The 7,879-nt window shown below is 43.3% G+C and overlaps 1 pseudogene; it reads right to left on the bottom strand.

The window, feature by feature from the left end:
• Window positions 1-2,546: 2,546 nt before the first annotated feature.
• Window positions 2,547-4,917, bottom strand: LOC123157639 (protein NPGR1-like; annotated as a pseudogene).
• Between the last annotated feature and the right edge of the window lie 2,962 nt (window positions 4,918-7,879).

Raw genomic sequence — 7,879 nt, 5'->3', positions numbered from 1 at the left:
CTCCCCCCTTCATTCATAGAGTTGGAGGAATCCACAAGAGGCCTGCCCATTCATAATTGCATAAAAGAACCATTCTTTTTATGCAAACTCTTGTTCCAACCTCACCCCAGGTCGAATGAATACGAAAGGGGGGTCAATCAAATCAATAAGCCATGAATGAAGAAGTAGTGGGCCTTTCGCCTTATTTCGTTTGACTCGTGGAGCTAAGAAATCTACTTCAAAGAGAGGGAAAGAGTGCTAGTCCGAAAGAACAAGCAAGGGATGAGCGCACGGGAGCGAAATCCGTTGCGCCCACGCGCATACGTTTTCTTGCTGGGTAATTTCTCAGAAAGTTTTTGTGTTGTTGATTCCTATTCCTAGGTGTTGTGCTTTTTCCCCTGTGCCGCCTATTGGTACTAGTGGAGTAGGATTGGCCTGTAATACAGAACCTATAGGTGGTATAACCTTTCGCTCAATACTCAAATCTACAATTGAAGCATCTGAGGTTGCATCAATCGAGGATACACGACATAAGGAATTGTTAGATCTCCAAACTGAACTTCGCCTTCACCAAGCGTGGGTTTTCACTGGTCCTAACTAACGGTTGGCAAGTGATCCCCTATTCTGCATCCCGAAGATCAGACGGCCCAGAGTCGGAGCGATCATTCAAGCAAGTTACTCAGCTTGAGTTTTTCAGTCAATCAATAGATTGTGCAGTTTCTTAGTCTTTTGGTCCATGTCTTCATGACTTATAGAAAGGGTTTCTTTCTTTTACAAGATCATGGAAGCTTCAGAAACCATCCGAGATCTTCTAGAAACAAGAAATGTTGCATCAAAGGGTTCAGTGGTCATATCATAGTGAAATCGAGTTTCTTGATTTAGTCGATATCAAATTCCCAACTTAGAAATTCGAAAGGACTAAGATTCTACTTCTTCCTCAAATACTGGGAATGTGGATTCAAGTATGATATCACTATTCCACAGATCTCAAGAAAACGAATTGAACAAGTTTGATGGCTGGAAGAAGATAGGAAATATTCAAACATGTATTGCATTTCATCGATCTCACCCTTTGTTCAGTGCCGCATAAGTACTGACTTCTTGAACAGATACCGTTACCGGTCATGAAGGCTTCGCCCTTCTCAAGTCAAGTGCAGAAGCGAAATCCGTTGATCAAGAAGCCAGTGATCCCACAACATCAAAGTGATACATATGACATATTGGAAATTAGGCTTAGTTTGTAGCTGTGAATATAGTAATGCACTTATTTATTGATAAATATGTTCTTTCAAGTAGAGCATACTCGGTAGAAAGGAGGTGGCGGAGCTGGGAAGAGGCTTATACTTTATCGATTACTTGGACTTAGAGACCAATTATAGAAAGAAGACAGTAGCTGAGTGAGTTTTATGGATCTAGTTTATGAGCAGCTTAACTAGAAAAGCAAGCAGAAGGAATAAAAGAATGAAATGCAGAAATAGGGGAAGGGCGGGTAGCATTTTCAAATGCTAGTTTGAGTGAGAAAGTTTCTGTCTGGCCCCGCACTTTTAGGCAGTTCTTCCATTCTGCCTTTGTCTTGCTCTAAGCTACCTGACTTCCTTCCTTTGTTCTTCCATTCTACTTTGTATGATTCTGATCATCAGTTCTTATCGATCCCATTTTAAGGAAAAATCCTGATGTTGGTAAAATATACGTGTTGATCAAGGACAATGAAGCAGCCATGAAAAGATTGAAGAACGAGGTATGATGATTACTTCGGACTACTTTCTGTTCTTCATGCAAATGACCATATTTTCCGTCTGCAATACAGGTAGAAGATACTGAGTTGTTCCGATGTTTACAGGAAATCCATGGGAAAAACTACCACAGCTTTGTATTAAGCAAGCAGGTTCCAGTCGTTGGTAATTTCAGGGAAGCCTACATTGGCATTGCTCCTGAGTTAGCCAAACAGATCGCGGAAGAAGTGGATGTTATCGTAAACTCTGCAGCAAATACCACTTTTGATGAGAGGATCGTGAAGCTATACTAGTCTTGTACCAAGGATTGCTTCCATTACTAAATGTGTAAGTTCACATTCCATAGCAAGAAAAGTATTGCAACTTGCATGTATGATGTAGCACTAGACATCAACACTGTGGGGCCATTCCGGATAATGAGTTTCGCGCAGCGGTTTCGAAGACTGAAGCTCTTCTTGCAAGTATCAACAGGTCAAAATGCCAAATAAGAGTTTCTTGTGGTCGAAATCAAATGGTAACCTGTTTCTATTAATCTCAAAAGCTTACAAACAAGCTTTAGTAGTATGTTTGCATGTCATGTTTTTGGCCAAACAACATATGTGAATGGGCAGAGGCAAGGTTTGATACTAGAGAAGCCATTTTGCTTAGGGGATACCATAACAAAGGGGATAGGTTCCTCATATTTTTCGGCATATCAAAATACCGTGTTGGATATCAAGGCTGAGATCAAGTTGGCTTTTGACTCCAGAAGGCATTCTTCTGCCTCTACTTCTGTTACTCAAGAAATGAAAGAGTTAGGTAGTCGAGGTATTCTAGTATTTCCATGTTACTTTCTCATGTCTGTAGATACGAATACACACATGAAGTATTTGATTTGTGCAATTTATTTATTCATAGGGCCAAACTCTATGGTTGGCAAGACACTTATGTGTTCACAAAGGCCATGGGCAAGATGGTCATCAACTACATGCGAGAAGAGATACCGATGGTAACAATCATACCAAGTGTCATAGAGAGCACATGGAGGGATCCCTTCCCAGGTTGGATGGAAGGAAACAGGTAAATGCTAAACCCAAATCTGAGGTTGCGGATGTCACATATATATGTGATGCATCCTCGTCTGCTTACCAGATAATGAGCATTCTGGAGGATGCGCTCCATGGGAAGAAAACACATGTTGTTTACCTGAACATAACAAGGATGACGGACTACAGGAAGGAGGCACACCCTTTTATCAGAAGCAGAAGTTGACTAAGCAGGAGCGGAAGTCGCCTAAGTTATACCTGGACTGCAGCCACTGGTGCCTTCCAGGAGTACCGGACTCCTGGAACGAGCTCCTCTACGCACAGATTCAGGTCAAACAGCATCAGAGACTACACCAACAAAGGCAAGCTTGGAATTACTTGTTCCTGTACATGAACTGTTGTTTGTTGTGCAAATTAGTTTAGGATAATGACTCACACAAAGCGGTCAAGGCAAAGCTGAGATAAGTGAGGATCCTTGCATAGAGTAAAGTAGACAGTAAGTCAGATCTCTGACTCCCAATACCAACACGAAATCTGTATCTAATTCTAATAAGAGCGGAGGTTATGATGGCCATCTCAATCTCTTGAATCTCCTTCTATTTTTAGGATTTAGCTTTGTCAAGACAAATGTTCGAATCATGCCATGCTTCATGCTTTGTGTATATTGATGCCAAATCTAACCATGCTTCCATCTCTAACTTCTGAAAGGATTTAACCTGTGAAGGCAAGCCTTGTGTATGTTGGCGTGATGACGAGAGAAAGGAAATCCCCAGGAACAATAGCTGTCTGTAGCACACCCTACCATGACTTCGACCAACGGACCAGCCTATCCAATACCCTATGCCATGACCTTAGAAGTTCGTACCCCATGATATTCAATGACACGCATAGACATTTGATCATTCATACCTCACAGTACGCTTTCTTTCTTTTTTTGGACTTTGAATTCCAAGCGAAGGAAGCTCGGTGAAAGATAGACTAGGATTTGACAGCAAGAAGAAAGCAATCATAGTACGCGACACACACCGCTGACGAATGAGATTGACGTCCCAAACCAACACAGGTTCAAGACTAAGTGCAGAACCAAGAATGCCGTGGATAGAAAAGTGAGTGCTTCCTCAAGCTTCATGAAGGAAGGGTCCAAGGACCTAAGCGACAACCTCTACAAAAAAGAAAAACCTATATATAGATAGTGGTATGTGTTCGCTGACACTAAACAGACTTGGCTCGGGGCAGAACTGAGTGGCTAGGCTAAGTTCCCTAGTCTTCTATTGGCCTACCAACCCCTACGACATGGAGGCGCTTACCCTTCTCCAACAAGCGTTCCACCACGCAGCGATTGATTACCGCTTTCCGTCTCAATCCGTTCCAGACCAAGCCCCTTCTTTTTGTAAGTTGGCTAACCTTTGGGAATCTAAATTCCATGGCCTTACAAGAGCTCTCCTATATGCAATAAAGGCCTCCTCAAAACAACCACTTCTCATCCATAGCTTAGGAAGTGCCGAGTGGAACATCTCTATCAGCTTACACTCTTCAGAAGTACCTTCTGGAACACCATTCAGCCATGCAGACTCTACAATGTCTATGATGGTTTTGCATTCTTCTGCAGCATCTGTCATCTCAGGATACAATAAGTAAAAGTAAAATTCAGACTTGATGTGCAACTCTTCCAGAAGCAGACTCACTGAATGCATCAACATATGCATTACCATCCCATTCACTTGTGAGGCTTTCCTTCTTGAAGAGCGCGGAGAAACTTAAACTCTAGTTGGCACTTTCACTTTCAGTAATAGCACTGGTCATTCACGGTTTCTGGTTTCTTATATCAATTCCCTGAAGAACTTTCAATGCTGCATCAAAATTTCCCCTCTGATATTCCAGTCTTCCCAGCAAATTGGGCCTCCTGATATACAATCAAATAAACCTTACCAGTGAGCAAATCAGCAAAAGAAACTACTACTATTTCCTTTGAAGAGAGAGGGGTTCAGCCAAATGCAAACCTCAGAATTGATCTTTCTAAGGTCTGATTCCACTTTATTTACGTGGCTATCATCAGGCGTCGCTTCTCGATTTCATGCCCTCAAAGAACCATTTGCTGAGAAATCCCGTGTTGCAAGAGATTCTGGCGATCGAGGCATCTCTTCAAACTTTGATTGGTCCCCGCTGCAAGTACATAACATGATGGCAGCCATTTTCTGCTTTGGTTCGTCGTTTCCTGAAGTAGGGGTGGTATGCTTTTTGAATTATGAGAGAACCAAGGAAGTCTCATGCATGAATCTTTCAAATTCGTAGTGATCAGGAGGCGCGTCGGGGCTCGATCGATCAGGAGGCCATCGATCAACATTCGCAAGATCGTGCTGATGGGCCTTCCTCCTGTTGGCTGTGCACCTCACTTCGTTTCGGACTATGGCAGCCAAAATGGCTAATGCATCAACTACATCAACAATGTTGTGATCGAGTTCAACTATGTATGGCCTGAGATACATGTCCAGCGAGGTCATCCGCCAGTACGCAGATTCCAGGATCAGTTACTATGATAGATTCGAGAGTTCAAGTCGGACCCATCGTACCTAGCGACGCTGCTCAACTGCATTATCAGTGTTGTGGAGAGCGGAGAGCGGCAGTGGGGAGGAAGCAAGGCCATCTTACGTATGCTGCTGCAACCGTGGGACGTCTCTAGGATTGCATATAATCTTCGTGCACTCCCCTGCAGGAATGCACTCCAGAGCACGAACGTACGGTATGCAACCCAGTGACCCGATGTAGGCGACAACCAATTTTCTTGCCACTAGAGATTGAGAATTTGACACCGTACGGCGGGGCGTTGGGCTTGGAGAGGGTCACGAGGTAGTCATTGTTCCCAGCATCGACGAGGGAGTCGCAGAAGATGAAGAAGGCGTGTGGCGATGCTTGAGATGGGAGAAACAAGAGCAGCAACATCAATGATGTATTTAAATTGTGTGCTATCCTGGAAAAGGGCTTCACATTTTGATGGAATTGCAACATGCAGGCTTTCACAACCACTATGCTTGCTGTGGACTGGGCAAGTATGGTGGCCTATTTATATGTGTTCTTCCACAGATGGCTTGACTTGCATGTTTAGTTCCGGAGAGCCATCTGCCTTGCCCCCACTACCCACGTTCATGTGGGTCCCCCCTTGCAGGTGGGCCCCACTCTAGAACCTTCTAGAAACTTCCTGGTACAATACCGAAAAATCCCGAACATTTTCCGGTGGCCAAAATAGGACTTTCCATATATAAATCTTTACCTCCGGGCCATTCTGGAACTCCTCGTGACGTCCGGGATCTCATCCGAGACTCCGAACAACTTTCGGTAACCACATACAATTCCCATAACAACTCTAGCATCACCGAACCTTAAGTGTGTAGACCCTACGGGTTCGGGAATCATGCAGACATGACCGATACATCTCTCTGGCCAATAACCCACAGCAGGATCTGGATACCCATGTTGGCTCCCACATGTTCCACGATGATCTCATCGGATGAACCACGATGTCAAGGATTCAAGCAATCCCGTATACAATTCCCTTTGTCAATCGGTATGTTACTTGCCCGAGATTCGATCATTGGTATCCCAATACCTCGTTCAATCTCGTTACCAGCAAGTCACTTTACTCATTCCGTAATGCATGATCCTGTGACCAACTACTTAGTCACATTGAGCTCATTATGATGATGCATTACCGAGTGGGCCCAGAGATACCTCTCCGTCATACGGAGTGACAAATCCCAGTCTCGATTCGTGCCAACCCAACAAACACTTTCGGAGATACCTGTAGTGCACCTTTATAGTCACCCAGTTATGTTGTGACGTTTGGTACACCCAAAGCACTCCTATGGTATCAGGGAGTTACACAATCTCATGGTCTAAGGAAATGATACTTGACATTAGAAAAGCTTCAGCAAACGAACTACACGATCTTGTGCTATGCTTAGGATTGGGTCTTGTCCATCACATCATTCTCCTAATGATGTGATCCCGTTATCAATGACATCCAATGTCCATGGTCAGGAAACCATGACCATCTGTTGATCAACGAGCTAGCCAACTAGAGGCTCACTAAGGACATGTTGTGGTCTATGTATTCACACATGTATTGTGGTTTCCGGTCAATACAATTATAGCATGAATAATAGACAATTATCATGGACAAGGAAATACAATAATAACCATTTTATTATTGCCTCTAGGGCATATTTCCAACAAGAAGATGGAATTGGAGTTGCATGTTGCTGATGTCATCGATGATGACAAGATCAAGATGGAGAAAATGCGCTTGAAGATTAGAAAGATTAGAAAATATGCCATTGATAGTGTGGCTTGGTATCATTATGTTGTTGGATCAATTGTTACCTTAGTTGCGATCTTGATCGCATTTGTTGTTGCATTTAAATTCTTTAGCTAGAGAGTTATTTGTATGTTGCATTTAATTAAGTGTTGTATATGAACTTTATGTATGAACTTGTATCAATTTGGTCTATTCGGTGTTGTGTAATGAAGATGAGCCGACAATGGATGTATGATGACTGATGCTCTCCCGAGTTCATTAATGGCATGCATACTTTTCTGCTTGCCGCTGAGGCAAACAAGCAAGCGGATGGTTTTATGCCTTGTCCATGTGCTGGCTGTAAGAATGGTCACAATTACGCAACGTTAAGAACCATTCACGTCCACCTATTTGAGTCTGGTTTCATGCCCCACTATAATGTTTGGACCAAGCACGGAGAAAGAGGGGTTATGATGGAAGACAATGAAGAAGAAGAGGACGACGACAGCTATCATGGCCATGGGTTCCCTAAATACGATGATACAACAATGGGGGAAGAAGCTAAGTCGGCAATGCGGGAAGAAGCCAAAGAAGAGGCATCGGATGAGCCCGCTGATGATCTAGGTCGGGCCATTGCCGATGCAAAGAGAAACTGCGCAAGTGATTTGGAGAAGAAGAAGTTGCAGCACATGTTTGAGGATCACAAGAAATTGTTGTACCCGAATTGCGAAGCTGACAAAAAAAAGTTGGGCACCACACTGGAATTGATGCAATGGAAGGCAGAGAATGGTGTATCTAACAAGGGATTTGGAAAGTTGTTGGTAATCATAAAGAATATGCTTCCAAAGGAC

The sequence above is a fragment of the Triticum aestivum genome, chromosome 7B, assembly GCF_018294505.1.
Source record: "Triticum aestivum cultivar Chinese Spring chromosome 7B, IWGSC CS RefSeq v2.1, whole genome shotgun sequence".
Classification (NCBI taxonomy): Eukaryota; Viridiplantae; Streptophyta; class Magnoliopsida; order Poales; family Poaceae; genus Triticum; species Triticum aestivum.
This window is presented reverse-complemented; position numbering and strand designations above follow the sequence as displayed.